General features: G+C 38.8%; 1 pseudogene; it reads right to left on the bottom strand.

The window, feature by feature from the left end:
- Positions 1-3,411: 3,411 nt before the first annotated feature.
- LOC101789295 (uncharacterized) lies at positions 3,412-26,768 on the bottom strand (annotated as a pseudogene).
- Positions 26,769-26,817: the final 49 nt, after the last annotated feature.

Raw genomic sequence — 26,817 nt, 5'->3', positions numbered from 1 at the left:
ATTTTTAAATGAGTTTGGGCAGGGCAATAGCTGTCAATAATAAGAAATATGGGATATATATTCCATGTATAAACTGTTCCATGTTTGAAAAGTGACCTGTCATAGTGATTTTCTGATTTATCAAATGTGGTTAAAGATTAGGAAGAGGAATGGCAGTGCAACTTAAATTGAAAAAGCTGAATATGCGTTTTTCTGGCTATATCTATACTCAAGTATCTTGAAAAAATATTTATTTTTCTGTCCCACGGAGAAGGCAAAATTAAGGAAATGGAGAACACCCCTGAGTGATACCAGGATTCCAACATTTTCATAAAAATGATGTGCTACAGACTATAGATCAAATCCATCTCTCTCACACAATACCTATGAAACTTTAGGGAAGTTGTTTAGAATCCTGTATTGCAGGTTGTATCTGTATATAGCAAGGACATTAATGGCACTTACCTCATCGAATTCTTTCAAGGACTAAGTGAGATAATGTGTATTAGTCAGGGTTTTACTAGAAAGAACAGATATAACACAAGATATACAGATATAAAAGAAACAAGATTGGCTTATATGGTCAACCACATACTCTGATGAGGAAGTGTGCAGAAGGTGTCTACGCACTGGAGGCTGAAGTATTCAATCCAAGGTCTGGAGTTCACCATAGTGTCATGGTTTATGTCTGTGGCCCCCAGACCACATGAGTTTGCATTGTGCATTTGTGATTAGTTAAATGACTAGTGCTTGGATTGATGGTGTCAGTGCTCCACCCACATAGGGGTGGAGCCAGGATGTAATGTAATGGCAGGAAGAAGGTGTGTCTGGCTCTTTTTCAGTTTCTACCTTGCTATTTGCAGCTGCCATGTACTGCGGCCCAGCCATGCCAGCCTGCCTTGGAGCCAACTGAGTATGGACTGAAACCTCCAAAAACTGTAAGAAATAAACTTTTCCTTTCCCAACTTGGAGCATCAAGCATTTTGTCTCAGTGACGAGAAAAATTAACTAAGACAGAATTTGAATTCGGTACTGAGGAGTGGGGTCGTTTGCTGTGACTATACCTGACCATGTTTTTCGAGAGGCTTTGGAAATGGCTTGTGGGCAGAATTTGGAAAGGTTCAGACATGTTGCCTAGATGCATAGAGCTGGAGCAGCCACGGCTGTTCTGTAGTAGAGATTCTGGTCAGAGCTCAGGAGAACAAAACGCTAATAGAAGGCTTCATGATAAAGACCAGGCTTGGGAGGTTTCTGCAGGGAAGAAGGACTGCATTGGTTGTTGGACTCCCCACCATGTGAGTGATGACTTGGCAGAAAGTTTGTCTGTATTGTGCTCATGCCCAGAGACTTTGCCTGAGACTAAAACAAAGGGCAATGGACTGATTAATCTAGAAAAGAAAATGTCAAAGCAATCGAATATTGAGTCTATGGCATGGCTATTGTTGGGCTCTTTTAGCCAGCTTTATGCTGCAAATCGAGGGCAAAGAGCTCAGCAGGATAATTTACAATACTGTGAGTTTGGCCAGAAGGAAAATTCCAGAAATGCTGTGGATTGTAAAGACAGAATTGAGAGTTTGATTGCTGAGGAGAAATAGAAAGATAAAAGAATTTGCTCAGAGGAGAAAGAGGCAGAGTACCATGCTCCAGAATGGCGACAGAGGCAACATGAGGTTCCAGAATGGCGACAGAGGCCACATGAGGTTCCAGAATGGCAGCAACGTAGAGAAGCTTTTCCTCACAATTTGGTAAACAGAGCCCTGCAATCCAGGCAACTGACACCTACAGCTAAGAGAGAGAAAAGCCTGGCTACCCTCCAGCTAGCAGCCAACCTTGGTGGCATCCACATGGTGCTGATTTTAGGAACAAGGAAAATGCACGAATTCTGAGGGTAAGATGGTTTCCACCTTGATTGCAAAGGGCCTGGGAGGCCAAGCAGTGTGCCCCTGAGAGGGTAATTTGTGAAGATGTAAAGGTGAAACCACAGGTGCAGTGGAGATCCCAGAAGTTTGGAAAAGCCAGCAACGTGGTTGATCCAAGGAAAGCTGCAAAAAGTGAGCAGAGAGGGTTTGAGAGAAAAGTTGCAGGAGCTGAAATCCCTGGAAGTGCCATGGGGATGGAATCACCCAAGCCTTTTGGAGCTTGCAACCAGATTGCTTCAAATGCTGAGCATGGAACTCTCGAACTTAATGTTGGGCCTGCTGGATATTGGACTTGCTTTGTTTCCAATGCTTTAATATTCCCCCGTTTGTAACTTTTGGAATGGTATTGTTTATCTTGTGCCTTTGCATTTCAGAAATGTTTAACCTTGTTTCATTTATACAGGGTGTTACAGTTAAGATTTTACCATAGATCTTGGAGGAAACTTGGGACTTGGACTATTCAGCAATGCTGAAACTGTTAGGATTTTGGCAACTCTTGGAGGTGGACTAAATGTATTTTGTATAAAGGATGTACATGAGTGTTAGGGGGCAGGGGTGGAATGTCATGGTTTATGTCTGTGGCCACCAGGGCTCATGAGTTTGCATTGTGCATTTGTGATTCACTCATTGTCCAATGCTTGGATTGAAGGTGTCAGTGCTTCACCCACATAGAGGTGGAGCCAGGAAGTAATGTAATGGCAGGGAGAAGGTGTGTCTGGCTCTTTTGCCGGTTTCTGCCTTACTGTTTGCAGCCACCAATGAACTGCGGCCCTGCATGCCAGCCTGCCTTCGAGCCAACTGAGTATGGACTGAAATCTCCAAAAACTGTAAGAAATAAATCCTTCCCTTCCCAAGTTAGTGCATCAGGTATTTTGTCTCAGCAACAAGTAAAAAATACCTAAGACACTCGAGTGTCTTGTGCAAGTCCAAACCAGCAGGCTGATGGGTTTGCGACAGAAGGCCAAAGGCTGTATGATGAAAGGCTGAAGAGTCTATGCCAGAAAGCTAAAGAGTCTACACTGGAAGCCAGGAGACAAGGTCCAAACTAAAGGTGAAGACTGGAGCTTCTCCCAAGAATGGAATGCATTTTCATCTTTCCTCCTTCCCTTATACACCTCCAGGTGATGAGCCACCCTAGGATGGATCTTCTTCTACATTCTTGGGTATAGAGTTGCTAAATCCATTTAGTTAAGCTTCCAGATTTCTCAAAATTGACACAATCAACTAACCAATACAATCCACACCTTGTCAATTTGGCAACCAGACATATTCTTTAAACTAGTTCCAGATACACAGACATGCATGTAATTGCACCTAACATGTTATAACTGTCCTTCGTACAAATGGAAACACAATAATTTCTCTACCAGAATACACAATGTAACTTTTCTTTGGTTGATCTTACTCCTATCAATTTATAACCATAACATTGTAACACAAGTTTAACAATTCCCAAAAAACAGCATTAAGTCTAACATGCTACATTGAAACCATATTTGGGGAGAAACAGTAATCATAATCCTCTTTTCTGTAACTGATCACAGGGTCATAGCTGGTATTTAGAACTTCCTTCTTCCACTACCCATTATATATTCCCTTGGCCTTCAGCAAGCACCTCAGCAGGTCTCGGTTCTTTCCCTGGTGGAATGACGTATACCCTCATTCCTGAAGTTTCTGGACAACTTGTCACTTTGTCTGGATTAGATTGCTGTAATTTTCCATTAACGTAAATGACAGGGCACAGTAGTACTAAAAGGCGCCCTAAGGAATCTCCAGCACTATATTCTTCCTTTCCTCCATTGTGGAGTAGTAATCCAAATTCCCCTTGGTAGTCTGGATCAATCACCTCTAACACTGTGTCTTCCTTTTTAGCTTGTTTCCTCAGAGGCATGAGGAGACTAAAACGACCAGGGGGAAGTCTTAGCTTCCAGTTCAAAGGTACCATTGTTGTGCTTCTTGGTATAAGCCTTCCCCTCTCTGGAACCAAAACTTCTAGGCCAGCAGAACATGAAGTCATGGGGATATGAAGCAAAAAATTTTGCTAGTGGATTCCTAGGAGTAATGGTGACTGCTACCATTCCTACTTTCACCCCTTGATTGCTGGACCCATGAATCCTGGCTATGGGAGACACAGGGCCATATAATGGATGTTGATTTAAAGCATATACAGCCTGTTGAAGTACCTTACCCCAGCCTTGCAAACTGTTGATACCTGCCTGGCATTGTAACTGTGTCTTAAAAAGACCATTCCATCTTTCTATCAATGCAGCTGCTTCTGGATGGTGAGGGACATGGTAGGACCAGTGAATTCTATGAGCATGAGCCCATTGTCTCACTTCTTTAGCTGTGAAATGTGTTCCTTGGTCAGAGGCAATGTTATGTGGAATTCCACGACGGTGGATAAGGCATTCTGTGAGTCCATGGATGGTAGTTTTAGCAGAAGCATTACGTGCAGCAAAGGCAAAGCCATATCCAGAATAGGTATCTATGCCAGTGAGGACAAAGCGCAGTCCCTTCCATGATGGAAGTGGTCCAATATAATCAACCTGCCACCAAGGTGCAGGTTGATCATCTCGGGGAATGCTGCCATATCGGGGACTCAGTGTTGGCCTCTGCTGCTGGTATACTGGGCATTCAACAGTGGCTGTAGCCAGATCAGCCTTGGTCAGTGGGAGTACATATTGCTGAGCCCATGCATACCCTCCATCCCTGCCACCATGGCCACTCTGTTCATGGGCCCATTGGGCAATGACTGGGGTGGCTGAAGAAGAAGGTTGGCCACTGTCCAGAGAATGAGTCACCTTATCCACCTGATTATTGAAGTTATCATCTGTTGATGTTACCTTTTGGTGAGCTTTTACATGGGAAACATATTTTTACATCCTTTGCCCATATACAGAGGTCTATCCACATATCTCGTTCCCAGATATCTTTGTCACTAATTTTCCAATTATGTTTCTTCTAAGTTCCTGACCATCCAGCTAGACCACTGGCTATATTCTCACATCTGGCGATTTCTTCTTCCAGGCAAAATGTACTACCAAGTGCACTACTTGAAGTTCTGCCCACTGTGATGATTTCCCTTCACCATTGTCTTTTAAGGATATCCCAGAAAGGGGCTATAATGCTGCCACTGTCCACTTGCGTATGGTGCCTGCATAACGTGCAGAGCCATCTGTAAACCAAGCCCTCGCCTTCTCATCCTCTGACAACTGATCATACGGTACACCCCACAAGGCCATAGTGCATGCTGGAAAACTGAAGGCAACATAGCAGATATAAGAGCCACAGGTATCTGGGTAACTCTCTCATGTAATTTACTTGTACCTTCCGGGCCTGCTCTGGCTCAATCACAAATATACCACTTCCATTTAATAATAGATTGTTGCTGTGCACGTCCAACTTTATGCCTTGGTGGGTCAGATAGTACCCAGGCCATGATAGGCAACTCAGGTCACATGGTGACCTTGTGTCCCATAGTCAAAACGTTCAGTTTCCAGTAGGGCTCAGCAGCAGGCCAACAGCTGTTTCTCAAAGGGAGAGTAGTTGTCTGCAGACAATGGCAGAGCCTTACTCCAAAATCCTAAAGGCCTCTTCTGTAACTCACATATGGGGGCCTGCCAGAGACTTCAAACAGCACCTTTATTTTTTACTGACACCTCGAGTACCATTGGATCTGTTGGATCATATGGCCTCAGTGGAAGAGCAGCCTGTACAGCAGCCTTGACTTGTTGCAAAGCCTTTTCATGTTCTGAGCCCCACTCATGAGCAGCTTTCCAAGTCTCTTGGTAAATGGGACAGAGTAAGACACCTAATGAGGAATATGTTGCCTCCAAAATCTAAATAGGCCCACTAAGCATTGTGCCTCCTTTTTAGTTGTACAGGAAGCCAGATGCAACAATTTATCTTTTCCTATAGAAGGGATATCTCTGCATGATCCACACCACTGGACTCTTGGGAATTTCACTGAGGTAAAAGGACCTTGAATTTTTGTTGGATTTATTTCCCATCCTCTGGCTCTTAAATGCCTTACTAACAAATCCAATGTGGTTGCTACCTCCTGCTCACTAGGCCCAATCAGCATAACATCATCAATGTAATGGACCAGTGTGATATCTTGTGGCAGAGAAAAGCGATCAAGAGCCCTTTAATCAAATTGTGACACAGGACTGGTGAGTTAATATACCCCTGAGGTAAGACCATGAAGGTATATTGCTGGCCTTGCCAGCTAAAAGAAAATTGTTTCTGATGGTCCTTGTGGATAGGTATGGAGAAAAAGACATTTTCCAAATTGATAGCTGCATACCAAGTACCAGGAGATGTGTTAATCAGCTCAAGCAAGGAAACCACATCTGGTATTGCAGCTACAATTGGGGTCACCACCTGATTCAGTTTATGGTAATCCATGGTCATTCTCTAAGACCCATCTTTCTTCTGCACAGGCCAAATGGGGGAATTAAATGGAGATGTGGTGGGCACCACCACCCTGCATCCTCCAAGTCCTTGATGGTGGCAGTAATCTCTTAGATCCCTCCAGGAATGTGATACTGCTTCTGGTTCACTATTTTACCAAGCAAAGCCAACTCTAGTGGCTTCCATTTGGCCTTCCCAACCATGATAGCCCTCACATTACAGGTTAGGGAACCACTGTGAGGATTCTGTCAGGTACTAAGTACATAAATCCCAATTATACATTCCAGAACAGGGGAAATAACTACAGGGTGAACCTGTGGACCTATTGGACCCACTGTAAGTTGGGCCTTTGCTGAAACTCCATTGATCTCTTGGCCTCCATAGGCCCTCTCATGGTTTATGTCTGTGGCCCTCAGGTCTCATAAGTTTGCATTGTGCATTTGTGATGCTTCATTGTCTAGTGCTTGGATCTATGATGTCAGTGCTCCACCCACCTAGGGGTGGAACCAGGATGTGATGTAATGGCAGGAAGAGGGCGTGTCTTGCTCTTTGCTTGTTCCTGCTTACTGTTTGCAGCCGCCATGAACAGCGGCCCAGCCATGCCCGCCTGCCTTGGAGCCAACTGAGTGTGGACTAAAACCTCCAAAACCTGTAAGAAATAAACCTTTCCTTTCCCAATTTGGTGCATCAAGTATTTTGTCTCAGCAATGAGTAAAAAGTAACTAAGACAGGCCCTACCCTTACTAGAGGGCCACAGTGATGTTTTGAATCCCCTGGAATCAGTGTTGCTCAAAACCAGTGTCCAATAGTCCCCAAAATGTCTGATCATTCCCCTTCCCCCATTGGACAGTCACTCAGGTAAAAGGCCTTAGGTCCTTCTGGGGAAGGATGGGAGAAAGGTTAACAGTGTAAATTTTTGGCACATCAGAGTCCTTCTCCAAGGGGACCTGGCCTCCCCATCATTCAAGGGGTTCTGGGTCTGTAAACTGACTCAAATCTGGGAACTGGTTGAGGGGCCGTGATTCCCTATTACCATGATTTGATGTAAGGTTCCATTCATTTGCCCTAAAATTTTTTCGATTATGTGAATCTAGAAAAAATTTTGTAGGCTTCCTATCTATTTCACTTCTAGGAACACAAAGGCTAATCAGCCAATGCCAGAGATCTGCACATGTCAGATTATTCTTGTCATTGTTCTGCTTCTGCTGTCCATTATGGTAAGTACATGGACCCTACTTTTGGTGATTAAGTGCTGTCACTTGACCTCTGCCTCTCCGGGACCCAGTCAAGCTCATTGCCCTTAAATATCCTAATTGAGTAACCACGGTCCCCACTGTAAGGCCTGGATTGCAAAGAACAGCAATATCAGGGCCCTTCAGGGATGCTGGTGCTCCCCCTCACAAATCTGTTTCTCAAAGTGCTGGTGAAGGGTATGTTTTCTGGGTCATCCCAATGTGGAGTATTAAGTCTAACTTGACAGATCCACTCCAGCATTCCCATTTCCCCAAGCCTCTGAATCCCCTCAGTAGTAAACCATGGAATATCAGGCATCTCTAACTCATTCACAGTGGGCCATTTTTTGATCCATATCTCTGCCAGTCATCCAAATAAACTATTAACACCTTTGTTCACTTCACAAGCTATGACATTAAATTCAGAATCCCTACTTAATGGGCCCATCTCAACAAATTCAGCCTGATCCAGGTGTATGTTTTTGCCATGATTATCGCACACTCATAAAATCTAGTCCCATGCTTACTCATCAGGCCTCTGCCTATATGAGTTGGAAAACTCAAGAAGCTCTTTGGGAGTATAGTGAACCTCTTCATGGGTCATACTATGTGTCTCACCTTTAGGAGATTTTTGTGATTTGAGCCTGGTTATCGGCCTGGAGTTGTGTTAAGGGTGGGTCCTGAGGAGCTTCAGCATAATCCTGTTTAGTCAACACAGGAGTAGCTTCCCAAAGTATACCAGGAGACTCCAACACATCAGGGGGTGGAGGTGGTGATGCCTCCACAACTTCAGGTGGAGAAATCTCTCCCTTAGGCAAAATAACTTCATTAAGCATCCAGAAATTCAGTATCTTCAATTTCCTCAGAATCCTCACATACATCTCCATCCCAATTCATGGGATCCCATTCTTTTCCAACTAGTGCCCTCATTTTGCTTCAGATACCCTTTGAGGCTGAGCATTAAATTTATGTTGTAGTTCAGCCAATCGAATTATGAGGGACTGTGTTTGGGTTTCAGTAATCTCAGCCTTGCGGCTAAAAGAGAGGAGATTTTCACTCATGACACACTGAGAAACTTTTAAATTTTTTATCTGCTTCTGGAGATGGAATTTTTCCTTCATTAGTTTGTCCAAAGAGGATAAGACCAACCATCCAACATCATAATATTGTCTACTCTGCCAAAGATATTCAAGATTGTTTTGTACAGAGTCACTAAATTTCTGACATCTCACAATTGGTGAATTAGGATAAGCAAATGGATCAATGAGACGTATCAGTTTAAACAGTTCATGCCAAGGATTATCAGTATACTCCACAGAAGTAGAAGGCAAGACCTTGGTGCCTTCAGGTCTCACCGAATTGCAGAGCCAACTCCAGGAAGCTCTAAAGCCGTTAAAGAATGCCATTATTGTAATTCTGTTTCTCTAGGACCACTCTCGGTACCAAAATCTGTATTAGTCAAGATTTTACTAGAGAGAACAGATATAACACGAGATATACAGATGTAAAAGAAACAATGGTCAGCTACAGAGTTGGATAGGAAGTGTGCAGAGGGTGTCTACACACTGGAGGTAAAGGATTCAATCCAAGGTCTGGAGTTCACCCTAGTGTCTTGTGCAAGCCCACACCATCAGGGTGATGAGTCTGTGACAGAAGGTCAAAGGCTCCGATAAAAGGCTGAAGAGTCTATGCTGGAAGCCAGGAGACAAGGTCCAAAATCAAAGGTGAAGACTGGAGCTTCTCCCAGGAATGGAATGCATTTTCATCCTTCCTTCTTCCCTTTTATACCTCCAGGTGATGAGCCCCCCTAGGATGGGTCATCTTCCACATCTTTGGGTGTAGAATTGCTAAATCCATTTAGTTAAGCTTCTAAATGTCTCAAGTTGACACAATCAGTCAACCACTACATAATGCATATACAAAATAGAGCATAGTACAACACATTTCATAGCCTTCATATTAGCTGTAATTAAGAACCGGAAGGCTGAGGTGGGTGGGAATGTAGCTCTATGATAGGCCTTTGGCATAGGATGTACAAGACCTTGGGTTTAATCCCCAGTACTATGAAAATAATTATAATCAGGGGAACATCAATAAAGGTCAAAGCGAAAGAATGACAGGTAAAAGTTGGTGAGCAGGTGGAAATGAGGAGGAAGGTCTGAAAGAGAAAATGTTCAGATTTATGACATTAATGAGGCTACACTCCTGATTATCAAGGTGTTGATGTTAGCCAAGATAGTGTGGTTGCTTAAAGAGCTGCCCCTGGTTAAAAATAATCTATGCTCTAATGAAACAGTTACAAATAAAAATATATCCAATGTGCCAAGAAATTATAAATACAATTGAAATTTAACTTTTATATTTAGAAAATATGAATGTGGCATTTATGTTGCAGTTCTATATTTAGCCAGTTAAAGTACATGGGGTCTGGATTACAAAGAAATACATAGTTTAAAGTTATACATGTAAAGTAGACATATAATATTCAAATTATTTTTGGTGGTACAAGGGCTTGAACCCAGGGTGTCATGCATGACAGGCAAGCACTGTAACACTGGGCTACATCCCCAGTCCTCTGAAATTTTTTGATATCTGAGGTGAAGTGATTGGTATAAAATTTCATAGTTGATCTAGTCAAAATAGAGTATTCATTACTATGTATTTTATTATGTGACAGGCTGAGAATATTTAGACATAAACTAATCTTTTTCTTTTATCTACAGAGAAAAAGCATTGCCATCAATATTATAAACAAGATTGAGTATGCAGTACTGAAGAGAATAAACACAGCTGTTACTCTCTGTTGGGAAGAGTTGGTAGCTATTGCAAATGGTTCAGCACAGTTTTTGCAATATAATACTCAAGGTATTAGAAAACACAAGACAAAGAAATAAAAAGGATATATATATATATATATATATATATATATAGTAAAAGAAGAAGTCAAATTATGATTATTTGCAGATGATGGTGTCTTCTACTTAGAAGGTCCAAAGAATGCCACCAAGAGACTCAAAATTAATACCGATTTCAGTAATGTAGTAGGATACAAAAGAAACACAGAAAAGTGAACAGGATCCATGTACATCAATAAGGAGCTCAGTGAAAAAGTGGGAAAACAGTACCACTCACAATAGAGACAAGAAAAAGTAATTTTCTGGGAATTAGCCTAACTAAGGAAGGGAAAGACCTCTACAATGAAAATTACTGAACTCTGGAAAAGGAAATTGACAAGAACATCAGAAAATGGGAAGGTTCCTTTGTTCCTGGATACACAGAACCAGTATTGTCAAAGTGGCCATACTCCAAGAGCGTTACATAGATTTAATGCAATATCAGTCAAAATATCAGTGTCATTCCTCATAGAACTAGAGAACAGTCCTGGAATTGATAAGCAGAAGAGAATCAGGATAGCAAAAGCAATCAGCAGCAGCAAGAGCAAAGCAAGAAGCATCACAATATCTGACTATAAAGATACAGTAATAAAAACAGCATAGTATTGCCACAAGCACAGATATGTACATTAATGAACAGAAGAGAGGATGCAGAAACATACCCAGGCATATTCAGTTATTTGACCTTTGACAAAGGGACCAAAATATATAATGGGAGAATGATAGCCTTTTTAGCAAATGGTGCTAAGAAAACTGGCTATCTACATATAGAAGATTGCAGCTGGATCCATATCTCTCACTATATATTAAATTCAAATCAAAATAGATAAAAGACCTAAACATTAAAACAGAGACAATTAACTTATCAGGAGATAACATGGGTAAAACTCCTGAAGCTATAGGTATGGGCAAAAACTTTCTGAACAGAACTCTAGTTGCACAAGAAATAACAGTGACAATCAATAAATGAGATTACATCAAATTAAAAAGCTTCTACACAGCAAAGAAAACAACCTTCAGAGTCAAGAGACAACCTACAGATCAGGAAAGAATTTTCATCAGGTCTTCCCCAGACAGAAGACTAATATCCAGAATATATAAAGAACTCCAAAAAATTATATCACCCAAAAATAAAAGACCCAATTAAAATATGGCTAAGTGCAATGACAGCACTTCTCAGAAGAAGTACAATGACCAATAAACATCAAAAAAAATTTTCAACATCTCTGGCCATTAGAGAAATGCAAAGCAACACTAAGATTGCGTCTTACAACAAAAAGAATGGCAACCATCAAAAAAATCAAATAATAACATGCTGGCATTGCTGTGTGGAAAAGGAACATTTCTATATTGCGAATGGGAATATTAATTAATAGAACCATTATGGAAATCAATATAGCTATTTCTCAAATAACTAACAGTAGAAATTCCATTTGACATAGCTATTATTTTCCTAGGTGTCTTCCAAAAGGAGCTAAAAACATCGTATTAGAGCAACTCATATATACTGAAGTTTATCACAACACAATTCACAGTAACTAAGTCCTGGAAGCAGCCTGCATGCCTATCAATAGAGATGAATAAAGAAAACATAGTATCTGCACACAGTGGAATAATACTCAGCTCTAAGAAAGGATAAATTTGAGACATTTGTAGGAAAATTGGTATTCTTGGACAACAATGTTAAGTGAAATAAATCATATGCACATGATTAAATACTGCATGATTTCTCACGTTTGAGTAATGCAAAGTACTATTTACTATTCATTTAAATAGTAAATAAAAGGTTGATAAAAGAAAGCCAGGAGATATATAGAAATTTTACAAATAGGAAGGGGTCCAAGAGACTGAGGGTAGATGAGGGGAATGTAAAAATATTAAAGTTGTATCATATATGTGCACCAAATACCCACAAAGACTGAAAATGTATGTTATAAACATGAACAAAAAATAAAATAAAAATGAGGCAAGGTTGTCTAGAGATGGAGAGAGGGAAGCAGTGGATAGGGGGAGGGGAATAAAACAGAATCCAGATATGTTATGTACATGTACCTACTCCCTAAGATGAATGTAAACTTTGTGTATTGCAAGCATATACTAATAAAATAAAATTAAAGAAATGGAATTCATTGCTGGTAACAAGCAAAAAACCCAGAATTATTTAATGACTTGCACTAACAAATTAAACCAACAATATTTATTTGTAGACTATCAATGCTTTTGCTTTATTTGAAACACTGGAATAAAGTAACAAACAAGAGAAACTCATTCCATCTCTTCATGGTGCTTATATTCTACCAAGAAGACAAACTGTGATTTACCTTAGCATATGATGTTGTCATTTGAGGAGTACAGGGACATGGAGCATATTACAGAAATATTCACTCTAGTCAGAAAGTTTTGAAGAAAAACCCTAAGATGAGAGGGGTGGGGAACAGTGTCTTTAGAAGGAACAGTATATATGAAGTCTTGATGCCTTATCTGACTGATTGTCTGTCTGATTAATATACTACAAAAGTTCTACCAACTCTTTTCTAGTCAAATTTGCATTTCTTTATATACTTGCAAGTAATGTAATTGGTTTTTTAACCTCAAAAACATTCTGTGGTTCCAAATTTTCATAGAATTAGGCAAAGCATTATTTTTATTTCATAATGTCTTTTGTTCTAATGTTGATACACCCAGTAGGCAGCTTCTGCCACCCTCTTCTCTTTTGGTTGGTTAGAAATGTAATGGGCTGACCTTTAGAATCAAAACCCTTTGGAACATTCTTATATTTCTATAAAGCATTTGATACTGTTTGATGCTATTTTAGTTTACTAGTGGTACTTATCAAAACTAATGGATGAACAAGAAAACCACATTTTCCATGGCATTTCCTGCATTCATAAGGAGCAGTCCTGGAGATAAGTGTCTTGCTTGCATATTTCAAGTTACTGCAGATCAATAAACCAAAACTCTAAACTTGTGCTGTCTAATATGGTAACCACTATCTACGTGTGATAACCAGCACTTGAAATGTAGTTAGTCTGAATGGAGATAAAGGCTCATTGGATTTAGAAGACTTAGTAGAAAAAAAAGAGAAATGTAAAGTACTTCAATTAGTTCTTATAATGATTGCATGTTGAGAATATTTTGGATTTACTAAAATAAAATTATTCAATTAATTATACTTGTTTCTTTTTACCTCAAAAATATGGTGACGAGAAAATCACGTGTTGCTAATGTTTGTGGCTCACATTGTATTTCTTTTGGTTGGTGTTGTTCTCAGTATTTATTTTGTATATGTGAGCAAAGGCTGAGGCCAGATAGAAGACAAAAATAACATGGGCTGTGGATTTTAGTGAGCATCAAGAGTAATCAGTGCTAGTTAGAGAACATGTGACTTTTGATTGACTCAGTTATTGGAACAGATCAAGATCTGATCTTTGTAGACTTTGTTAGGGATGGAGAATTGGAAGCAAGAATCTGTCAGTTGCTATTCAGGTCTCACCTAATGATGAGAGGCAGTTCCCTAAATATCCCATGTTTATAAAACTGGAACTATTGTTTTCAAAGAGTCCATGCTGCTTGTTTTCATTCTGAAATCTCAAGGAAAGTATACAAGAATGAAATATGTTATATGAGAAGAAATTTAACATGAAGGAATAGAAGCCTCTATTTGTTTGTCTATAGACAAAGTTTCTATATTCAATTAATATTCCCAAGAAAAAGAAAAGTAAACCCTATAAAAAATTTTCAATTGTGTAGCATTTTAAATCTTGAAGTACCTTAGTAACATTAACTCATTGTCACAATTTTACTATGAAATATTAAGTAGTACGTGTTACTATCACATTGCCTGAATAGGGGCTGGGGATTTAGCTCAGTGACATAAGCACCTGCCTTGCAAGCAGGCAGTTGTGAGGTCGATCCCCGGTACTGATAAAAAAGAAAAAAACAGACAAAAAAAAAAACCCCCTAAAACACATTGTCTGAATTAGAGAAGAATCAGGATGGAGGAGGTTAAGAGGGAAGGATTTCCAAAGCAATTTTAGAGATAGAGGATGTAGCTCAGTGATAGAATACTTGCCTAGCACGCCTAGAATCTGAGCTTGATCCCAGCACTAGAAAAATAAAGGGAATGGGATTGAGAGAGATTAGTGAGGCAGGTATAATGCTAGGAGCTAGAGTACAGACTAATTTATTATTTTTGTATGTCTTTTTGAAGGTTGCAGTTTATTTGAAGTATGGATTAGTTACCTAATTAGACATAGTTTATTCATGCCATAAACATCATCTATTGAGCATTTATTAGTGCCCAACAGTTAATCATTGTTAGCTCAGGAAGATTATAGTCTTTTTTTTAATTTTAAAAACAAAACCACCACCACCACAACAAAATAAAATGATGCAGAGTTTCACAACAAAATAATAGAAAATTGACACTAGTTAATATATTGCATATTGTTTTTTCCCAAGTAGTTGTTCAGATTACAAGATTTAGGCATGAAAAAATGGAAATCAGTGTGGATATTTCTCAAAATGGTATAGTCTTTTATGAAGAGTATGGTATAGTCTTTTATGAAAAAGCTGACACATAAAAATCTAGAAAGTGTTTCAGGTGCTCTGACAGGAAGTGCAGGTCTGCCATTCATACAGCTCTTTCTGTTTCATTACCCTTTTATGTGCTTCCAAATATAGTACGTAATTAACATGCCTTTTTTCCTATCTTAAAACATGACTCTTAAAAAAACACCAGGCTGGAAGTAGAATCATCTTAGTGTGGACCAACCTTCAGACCTACTTCTGTGAGCCAGAGATGCCTTATTGTATACCTTTGCAGTCTTCAATGTGAGCCAGCTTCAGTATCTCATGGGTAAGGGAACAGACACTCTTGGCAGTTAAGAAATTTACCCAGGGTTGCATGACCAGTAAATGTAGCCTCTCGGCAAGCACTAAACTAATCTTTGTCTCTCTGAACTGGTCTATTCTAGGTATTTCATATAAAAGTGGAATCATGTAGGCCCCACACCCATGTGAGAGTAGACCTGTGTTGAACAGAGGCACACTGCCTCCAGGGGAGCACCGCAAGGCACAGCAGAGGCAAAGACTAACCAACCAACACAATCCTGGATGAAGAAAACACCTGGGGAGACAAGGGAGTAACCTGATCTCTTGATTGTCAACATTAAGTCTGACAGCCTGCTTGAACCCTACCTCATGGCCTACATCCAGCAGAGAACAGAGGGATGATCATGTTTCTCATCTACCACTGGAAGCAAAAGCAGACCTTGGCTTGAGTACTAATCACAGTCTGGGACAGGGGCAAACAGAGTGGCCTCTAATGCAAGGAGAGCACATCAAGACCGTTGGGCCTTAAAATTAGGACTAGAAAATTACTTTTGGCCTGATCCCAAGCATGTAGATTGTGAAAAGAAACCTTCAATAAATACCAGCAGTTTTTTTTCTTTGACTCAATCTTTGTTTAGATTTTCATATTATTTTTATGTCACCTGCATTGAGTATTTTGGGGGTTTGGGGTATTTATCTCAGTTTTCATTTTTTTCTCTTAATTTCATTTTTTTTTGGCATTTTATCTTTTTCACTTCCAATATTTTTCTGTTCTTTCTTCTTCTGTTAATCTCATGTTTTTTGCTGTTTTTTTTTGTTTTCTTGTTATTTCCAGAGACTGTTCTTTATTGCTATTAACTTCATTTTACTCCTTAATAGGACTTTATATATTACTTCTCTCTTCTTTTTTTCATATTCCATGAATTGATTCTTCAAATTTTGCTTTTATTCAGTCTTTGGCTTCCCAGCCCCTCCATGTCACTAGTATAACTACTGAGCTTTATGAATCTCTAGATAATCACTAACTTTACATTACTGCTCTAAAATACTATGCTATTGTTAGTAAATATAAAATCCTTTCATTTACTAGATATTTACTTTTGGTCAACAGTAGGTCAATATTTAGTTTGTTTTAGTACTCATCCTACATGTATGCATCTCTCTACTAAGTGCAAGGTTAGTATTTTGTTGTTCTTTAGTGTTTGTCAATATTGGCTTTGTATTTAATGCTATAATTGATGCCTACTTAATTTCTATAATGAGAGTGTCATAGCTGTTGCAATTAATGGTTTTTGTTTTTTTTTTCTTTTAAAGAAAATAAAACCAAACAAAATAAAACAGAATGAAACTAATCAAAACAAAACAATGAAAGTGATATAGGACTTCAAAACTAGAAAAATCTATGATGGCTACCATAATATATCTTGTTATCTCAAAATCGCTGCCCATACCGTCAGACTTAATAAAATAAAAAAAATAAAACAGAGTAAGACACAACTAAGCAATACAATGAAAATGATACAGGACTTCAAACAAGATAATAGGAAATTAACAATTGCTACCAGAATGCATTTTGTAATCTTCAAAATAGCTCTCCACACCATCAAACATAGACATGTAAAATTAAACCGAAAATCCAAAAACTTTTTTACTTCAGTTGTTATCTTTTCAGAAATTTCAGGTGTACAGTCTCTAATTTCTACTATGTTATGTCTACTGAAATTGGTCTGTGTGGGCTGCAGGTCTGAGAATGTATTCTGCTTCTTTGTCTTCGTTAATGAGTTTTCTTGGGGCTGGGGATTTAGCTCAGCGGCATAAGCACCTGCCTTGCAAGCAGGCGGTCGTGAGTTCGATCCCTGATACCGGTAAAAATGAAAAAGACAAAAAAAAAAAAAAAAAAATGAGTTTTCTTGAGATGCCAGTATCTACATCACTTAGGTGTCACTAAAAATACTCTGGCCCACATTGGGAGAACTGGATATTGAGTGAAACATACTGCAGCCAATCTCAAGTAAACAACAGTGACTGGACCCTGGGACTTGAGGTATTCATAGATAAATGGATGCAATTTGAGAATATAAAGTCAAGTGAAATAAGTCAGGCACACAAGCTCAAATATTGTATGGAGTCTCTTACATGAGAAAAATAAATAGCAAAATTAAAGAGAGATAAACAGGAAATACAGAGTTCATACACTTTCCCAAATTACAAGTTCCACCATTTTAAAATGTCTCAATATATATCTTAATTGGTTTCAATTATAGTATTAAGTTATCATTGCTACAAAAAAGATTTTTTATTATCTATTATTTTGGTAAGAATCTTTTTGGTGAATGTCTTGTATTTTGAGTAAATACTATGAAGATAATGATACACAGTTTAAAAAATGTCTTATTATTTTTATGAAATTCTGTTTTTTGTACAATAAAAAAGACAAAAAATATAATCATCTCTATAATCCAATATACCAAGAGATAATCATTGTTACTATGTAATTATAGGTTTCTAAATTATTTTCTATGTACATATATATATATATATATATGTCATGTTTACTGTATTATAACACCTCATGAGCATCTTTCATAGGTAATTCTCATGTATCACTGGGAATTTATTCCCAAATTAATTATATAATTTATCTTTGTTTATATGAATTGTTACTGCTTATACCCTACTCATGGCTGGTGTAGTGGTTATTTGTATTTTGACATATCCTCCAAAAATGATTTCTTAATTTTTGAGATCAGATTTATATCTCTTCACGTCTTTTTTAAAGTTTAGCATTGCTCTTCCCTATGCAAGACATTCAGTAATTATTTGTTTAATAACTTAGCAAATGATGCTCCAAGCTTATACAACAGGGAGAATAATGGTACCATTTATTAACCAAAAGGGAACACTGATTTGGAAAAAGCAAATATGAAAAATATGGCTTTAAATATGTTAGTTTGAGGTGATACCTATGCTGACATTTCAAATAAAATTTTTAAGCAAAGGCTACAAAACTTTACTTTTTGTTAGTTTCACTTTAGTAAGCCAATTTAATAGCTTTGGGATGAATGAAACTCCAAAAGTGACTTAAGGCTTTCTATCACTATAGATTTATTTTCTGAAATTTTACATAAATGACATAATACAATATGTACCTATTTGGTGACACCCTTCATTCAGAATAATTATTTTTAGCCCCTTCTAGATTGCCGTCTGTATAATACGGTAGCCTCTCGCCTCTGTGTCTCTATGTCTCTGTCTCTGTCTTTCCCTCCCTCCCTTCCTCCCTTGTTCCCTCTCTCCCTTCCTTATATTCTTCTTTGCAATGTTGATATCAAGCCCTGGACTATTATGTGCACTAAACAGGTGCTCTGTCACTTGTCTACACCCTTGGACATTTTCTGAAGTTCTTAATGCTTCATGACTAGGCTAAGACCTTCAATATCCAGTTTATGTTCAATTCAGGCCCGAAAGTAGGTTATCTCGTACCTAAAGGTGCAATCAGAGGACTTCCAATTGAACATTATATCAAGCTTTAGATATTTCAGCCAGAGTCTGGTCATTCTCTTGTATGGAGAAGATACAACTGAAATATTTATGTCCAATTCTTGTCCTGCACCTTGCAAAGTATAAAATGTCAATCTAGAATACAATAGTGAAATAGATTCTCTGCTAACATGTAGAAACGAAATGGAGATAGTTCTACCAGCATTTTAGTTCCTGTTCGAACAATTTCTTAGCTGTGTTATACACCTGTCTTTGTATCTTATACATCAAAGGAAAATAGAATAGACAAACTGAAATTTGTCAAGAAACATGACTGATTTTAACAGCTTTCTTGAGGTATAAATGACACACAATAAACCACGAACATTTAAAATATATAATTAAAGCACAGATGTACGTGTTCACTTTTGAAATCATTACTGTAAAGAATAAGGAGCATACTTGCTACCCCTAAAAGGTTACTTGTATTCTGTGGTCTTTTCTATAGAGCCCTCCACCCCAATTCTGGTTCCAAGCAATCACCAATCTGCTTTCTATAACTATAGATTGATTTTCTATAATTTTACATAAATGGCATAATACAATGTGTACCTGTTTTGTGGCATCCCTCTTTCAGAATAATTATTTTTAGCCTCTTTCTGATTGCCATGTGTATAATGCTATAGGATAATCATTCCTTTGTATTGCCAGTAGTACTGTAATGTATGGGTGTACTAGTTTCTCAATTTATCTGTCGATGGACATTTGGATTGTTTCTATTTTCAGCTAACAAAAACATGTTTGCTGACATTCACACACATGTGTTTGTATGGAAGCATATTTTTCTTTCTTCTGAGTAAACATCTAGGAGTGGAATGTTGTAACTTTTTAAGAAACTGCCAAATTTTTCTCCAAAGCGATTGTAGTATTTTTTCATGTTTGTAGAAGTAATATATAGGAGTCTGTGTTAGTTACTTTTCTTGTTGCTGAGACAAAATACCTGACACCATCAAATTTAAAGGAGAAAATATTTATTTAGCTCACAGTTTATAGACATTTCAATCTGTAATCAGCTGGCTCCCAGCCAGGGTAGCACAAGACAACAGTTCATGGTGGCAAAAGACAGCAAGAACAGAAGTGGTAGAGGAGTAAGCTTCTTTCTCTCCCTTATATTGTATGTAGGCTACCCACTCTCAGATGTGTGCAGTACTCAAACCATCTCTGTGCTCTCTTCTAACACATGCCAAGAATGTTTACAAAGTGAGGATCTTTGCATCCTGTGGAGTCAAGCTGGACGCACTGTAACTATTTCCCGAGGTGAGGGCATGAGAACAAGAAGTCCACGTTTAACAAACTGTCTTCAAAAAGCTTACCCCTCTGTGATTGCATGAGGCTTTGTGGGGGCATCCAAATATAAAACATAACGGAGTTCTAGTTACTTGTCAAAACTTGGTATAGTTTTTTAAATGTTGTTTTAATATGTTGTTATATTTTCTTATTTTGATTTTGATCTATAGTTTTAATAACTAATGAGGTTGAGTATATTTTCTAGTTTTTTAAAATTTTTTCTTTTCTGCTCAATATAGCAGAACTTTAAAATTGTGTTAAGTCTGACTTACAAATATTTCTTTTTATGAGTCATGATTTTGGTTTCATACCTGATCAATCCTTACCTAAACCAAAGTAACAAAGATTTTTCATAAGTTTCTTTTCGGTAATTTTACTGTTGTGGCATTTAAGTTTAGTTAATTTTTATAGATAAGTATAGGTTATAGGTTTTAGCTCAGATGGATATCTTGTTGGTCCAGTATCATTGCTGAAAAAAGGTTATTATTTCTCTACTGAAGTATCTTTAATTTTTAAAAATTGATAAATAATAATTGCATATATTTATGAGGGACAATGTAATTGATATATTTTTCCTTGACATGACAGAAAAGCTAAGGCAAAGGGAGGAAAAAAGAAAAAGATATTTATTTCAGGCTAGGAAGGCTGCAACAGCATGCAAGATTTCCCTGGAGGCACCAAAGACGTGGAGGGCTTTTATTCGATTTGACATGGGATGGAGTTTGAAGGGGCAGGTAGAATGACGTATTGACAGCTCATTGGGGGACTATTGGTATGTGCACAAAAAGTGAAAAATTCAATTTTGGCTTGTAAGAAAGCTGTGGAAGTCAGTATTGAAGTGATGCGCTGTCCAGCACCACGTTGGGCAGGCGCCATGCTGAGCCTGGCTGCACTTTACACAAGTGGAACCCATCAGTAATGTTTTAATCTATTTGGAATATACAGAGCACTATTTGTGGTCACAGTCCAATAGATCATTAAAACTTGTTTTTCCACTCTAAAACTTTGAATTTTTTAATTACTATCTGTTTTGATTACTTTTCTCTGGAAAAAAATACCTAGACATTCAAAATGAAGAAAGTAAAGACTTATTTAGCTCACTGTTGTGGAGGTTACAGTCCATAATCAGCTGGCTTCAGGGCAGGGTGGCATGGCACAGAGATAACAAAGCAGCAGCCAGTAAAAGCAGCCAGAGAAAAAGTGGGGGAGAACAAGCCTCTTTTTCTCCCTTAAATTGTATGCGGGCCACCCCCGCCCCACCCGCTTGGGCAGATGTAGCACTGGCAAAATCTTTGTGCCCTCGTCTTGCACAGAAGGAGGATATTTATAAAGTAAGGATCCTGGCTCCCTGCCAAGTCTCTCCCATACATTTCTAAACTGCCCAAATTGATATAATGTATCAACCATAATAATCTTCCCCTTGTCAACATGGCAAGAGGAAGACCTATTTCTTTAAAATATGTCTCCAGACACAAAGGAATACTTATTCTTGTCATTCCTCCACTTGAATATTATAACACAGATTTAACAATTCTTAAGAAGTAATGTTAAGTCTACCAATATTATATTACATTAGAATCACAACATTTTGCCCCTGACTCCCAAAGACTCATGCACGTAACTATACAAAAGGCGTTTAGTCCATCTGCAAGAGTTGCCAAAGTTCTAAGAGTTTCAGCACTGTGGAAAAGTTCAAGTCCCAAGTCTCCTTCCAAATGGAAGGCAAACTCAAATGCCTGAACAAATAAAAACAAAGTCAAACACTTCCAATATGCAATGACACAAGATAAAACATTTTCATTCCAAAAGTTACAAATAGAGGGTACAAAGGGTTGGGGCAAAAAAATGTCCAAAATCCAACAGGGCAAATATTAAGACTTATAATTCCATATCCAGAATCTCAAGCAATTTGTGGCAAATTGTGAGCTCCAAAGGCCTTGTACAACCCCACCCCCTCAGCACTTTTGATGGATGTAGCTTCCACAGCTTCTCTTGTAGACCTACTGTACTCTCTCCCTGCAGCTTTCCATAGACAATCAGCATTCATGGCTTTTTCAAACTTCTGGGGTCTCCAGTGTACCTTTGGCTTCATACTTACAGCTTTACATACTGCGCTCTTAAGGACACACTACCTGGTCTCCCAAGCCTTCTGAAATTAGGATGGAAGCCTTGGTAACCTCAGAAATTGTGCATTTTGCATGCACCTAAAACTAGCACTATATGGATGATGCCGAGGTCTGCTGCCAGTTGGATCAGTAGCCAGGCTTTCCTTGGTTGTAGGGATTGATGTCTGGATCACTGGGCACTCTGAATTCAATTCTGAGAAACAAATGTTTTATGCCGCCAGCATTCTGGAGCATGGTACTCTGTGGTTTTCTCCTCCAAACAAAGTCACTTTTGCAGTTTTGAGGCTGCAAAAGTTCTAGACTTGCTGCTTTTGTGAGGTCTTCAAGCCATCTTTTTTAATTCTCCTGTTCCTTCTCAACAATTGAGACTTCCTCAGCTCTGTCTTTGCAGGCTACAGCTTTAATGGAGCTTTCCTTTTGGCCAAGCTCACAATGTTTTAAATTAACTTACTGGGCTCTTTGCTCTTGATTCAAAACATAAATCTGGCTAAAAGCCCCTAACAATGCCACTGCCCAACATTAGACTACCTTTTTTTTTTTATTTATTTAAGGAGAAAAGAAAAGAAAGAAAAAAAAAAAGCAGTGAAGGGGTACAAGTTATACAGATTTACAGAAGAAAAAAATGCGCAGTAGGAAATCACTAGTTAATGGATTACATATTGCCATCTTAGATATAATTGTTCAAATCACAAAATTAAAGCTTGTAGAGTGGACATTCCAACAATGATACTGCAAACAGTTCTGTTCAATGATCCAATAAAACTCTGTGATATCATTTTCTATCTTATACATTTAAATATACATGCAGTTATATAGTTTAGAGCACTTTCTTTTCCTCTCTTTTGTACAGTGACTATTACACATTTTGGGTTTCATTGCTCCCACGGTTCTTATTGCTTTTTTGGAAGAGAGTAAAACCAAATGTGACATAACAGAACAGAATCGGTCAAGTCAAAAGGGTGGACATAATAGATAATATAAAAACATAATACAAGGTGATCAACAATGGTTACCATAATGCCTCCCGCTATTTCTAATAGAATTGCCTATATCATTAGTTGTTATACAATTGAACAAAACCGTAAAGAATAAAACCGACAAAACCAAAACATTGGAGATATTGTAGGTCTTCAAAAGTAGATAAAAGTCAACGAGAATGGGCGTTATAATGAATCTCATTATCTTCTCAGCTGATGCCTAAACTTTCGAACCTGATACTATCCAGCAAAACAGAATAGAGGAACCTCAGTCAAAAACAAGATGGTGAGAGTAATACAGGGCTTCAAATCGAGATAACAGAAAGTCAAAGTGGGTTACTATATTATATCCTGCTATATTTTTCCCTTTAATTAAATGGATAAAAATAAAAAAGTAAATAATGGAGTGGAGATTGAGAAAAAAGAGGGCATAACAGCGAAACAGGGCAGATCAAAACATAACCATTTAAGCAGAATAGTGTTTCACCACCAGATAATCCTGACCCAAAAATAGTTACCATATTGACTCCCTCCCTGAAGTCCTTGAGTACAACTTCATATACTGTAGCATTAAGTATATCAAAACAATGTAAAACCATTTAAGAGAATGACAGCATTATAGAGTATTTAGAATCGACTAACAGAAAATGAACAATGGTCTCTGTATAATCTCCTTGACTTTAAAAGGTTTTTGCTTATACTATCGTACATAACAAAATCCAATAAGATACAACCTGTTTAGACCATTGGAGACAGAAGAACAAAAGCTAGATGAGACTTCAAAACAAGATGGTACTAAATACATTAGACTACCTTGAAATTTCTTTTGTCAGATTAGTTAGTCCACTACCCTTATCATTTCCCCACTTGAGTATTATGACACAAGTGGAGTCTACTATCTCCATTTCAGGCAAAGTCTCTGGATAGAAGCAAAATGCAGACAAACTTTCTGCCAAGCCACAACACACATCATGTGGAGTCCAACAACCAATGCAGTCCTTCTGTCTACCAGAAACCTCCCGAGCCTGGTCCGTATTGGCAGGATTTTTATCACCCTTCTGGCCTTCTGAGCTCTGATCAGAATCTCCCATGCAGAGCAGCTTGGGGTGTTCTAACTGTATACATTCAGGTGGCATCTCTGAACCCTTCCCACAAGTCATTCCCAAAGGCTCTTGAAACACGGTCAGGAACAGTCATAGCAACAACCCCACTCCCCTGGTACCAAATTCTGTCTTGTTTACTTTTCTCTGGTTGCTGGGACAAAACATCCAACACCCAAAATTCAGCTCACTGTGGAGGTACATAATCAGCTGGCTCCAAGGCAAGGTGGCATGGCGCATGGGCAACACTTCAAGGCAGCAAGCAGAGCAGAAGTGGGGAATAAACCTCTTCTCTTCCCTTACATTGTACACAAGCCACATTCCCCACCCTCCAGAGCACTCACAAAATCTCTGTGATTTCCTCTTGCACAGGATGAGAATATTTGCAAAGTAAAGATCTTGGTTCCTGGCTGAGTCTCTTAGTTAAATTTCTGAACTGTTCAAGTTGACACAATGTATCAACTGTAACAATTTCACACAGTACAAAAATGTCTTCTGACTCCACATCTAGTGCTATATCTATGAGGTTAACTGTTCATCAAAAGCTAGGGTTCCTGTTGAACAAGTATAGTATGCATATTTGTAACATCTTATTCCTAGTTCAAGTTTTTATAATTGTCCCCAAACCAACACTTTTTGCTGTGAACTCCGGAGAACTTTATCCTCATATGGGAAAAGACTGTCAAGGACATACCCATTTTCCTGTCATTTCTACTGAAGAAATTTATTGTAAAGTAACTTCACTTAAATCTATTTATACCAGGGATTAAGCAGTGATTTGGACATACTTTAAGTCAGTTGGTGTTTGTTTTAACCTGTGTACCAGATTTTTGATTGCTTTAAACACATCTTGGCAAGTTTGTAAACTTCTGCAATAGGTACTTTTTTCCTAATAGCCCTTGAGTGCGTGATGCAGGCATGCATCTACTGAATAAGCACAGTAGGGAAACTATAGAGAATACGTTATTGTTAGCAAAGGCAAATTGAGTTACCACTCATGGGTAAAAGATAATAATGTAGCTGGACGTGGTGGAATAAGTGTGTAACAGCATCACTCTGGGATTCAGAGGCAAGAGAATAGCAAATTCGAGCCTAGCCCGAGCAATTTAGTTACTTAGTGATATCCTGCCTCAAAATGGGAAAATAAAGGGCTGGGAATGTAGCTCTGAATGAAGTCCCTGGGTTCAATCCTCAGGTTGCAGGAGGATAATAATACAGACTTCATGTGGTTTTGGAGCTTATGTTTTTCACCAGTTTAATAAAGCCTGAAAACGTGGTGTTAGTTTTTGAGTAGCAGGTATCTCTAACTTACCTAAAATGTACCACAGTCTTAGAATTTTTGTACATGGAAGTTGAAATAGTGAAATAGTAGAGATGAGATCTCAGATCATTGTACTGGTAGGCAAAGCGAAAAACACTAGGAAACACATAGAACTAGAGTTCTCACACTCACCGCAAAACCCACTTAAAAAAAGACCCCCCCCAAACCTATTAAATTGGTCACTCAGAGGAAACTTATTATTTTTCCAGGAATGAAGGAGGGGGTGTAAGAATGTAGCCTGAGGCTGTAACTGTCAAAAAGGCAAAGAAACAATGACAGACAACGGGAAAAACTGGCTTGACTGGGATTTTTGTTGGGGGCTACACTGACAGAAATGGCCAAGCGAAAAATGAGAGTTCTTACTTAGAAGAGCAGTCCCACCAGAATTAGGAAACAGTATAGCAAAGTGGTTAAGATCTTGGGTACCAGAATCACACTGCTTGGGATCCTGGGTCCTATTTAGCAAATTACTAATTTCATAACGTTTGCGACTTGCTTAACCTTTAATCCTCAGTTCTGTCATTTGTAAAATGGGGATAACAACAGTATACACCTGCGAAGTAGCTGTGAGAACCAGTAGATATGAGAATCAATAGTAGACACTCAGTAAACTATTACATTTGTCACTGTTATTTTTCCTGTTTCCTAATTCTCTGTACTCCAGCAGGGAAGAGGAGAAATGAAGCCTGCAGCAGACTAGAAAAGTGCAGAACACTTTTTTGTGTGTGAAAGCCCGGGTTAGGTTTATTTTTGAGGTGCGGGGCACTACTGGGGTGAATGCTTCCAGAGTATCTTTTTGCCCAGGCCCTGCCATCATCACGAGGAGGCCCAGGCACATCGCAGCTGCCAGGATGCACGAGTGACCTCTTCAGAGTGGCTCACTCGGGACGGCTGCACTGTCCTCCCTGGATACTTGACAGTTTTTACTTCTGCCTTCTGGGCACTACAAGACACGTGCTCACAGCAGAGCGTGCCGGTTTCAGTAGTGTGAGGGTCAGTTGGCGGTCAGCCTGCTTCCGGGCACAGTCTTGCCACGCATGGGCGCACGGGGTGGGGTGGGCCGTTCAGCTCCGACCCAGTGCACAGTCCTAGCCCCAGCTTGCTTGGCCTCCCGCGCAGGCGCCGCCAGGGCCGCCCCCGCCGCCATGTTTCCCCCGCCAGCTCGCTCCCTCCCACCACTTATCCCCTCCCCTCCT

This window comes from Cavia porcellus, unplaced genomic scaffold, assembly GCF_034190915.1.
Source record: "Cavia porcellus strain 051 isolate PalLab524CR breed Dunkin Hartley unplaced genomic scaffold, mCavPor4.1 scaffold_3, whole genome shotgun sequence".
NCBI lineage: Eukaryota > Metazoa > Chordata > Mammalia > Rodentia > Caviidae > Cavia > Cavia porcellus.
The sequence above is the reverse complement of the archived record's forward strand: the minus strand, read 5'-3'. Positions and strand labels throughout refer to the sequence as shown.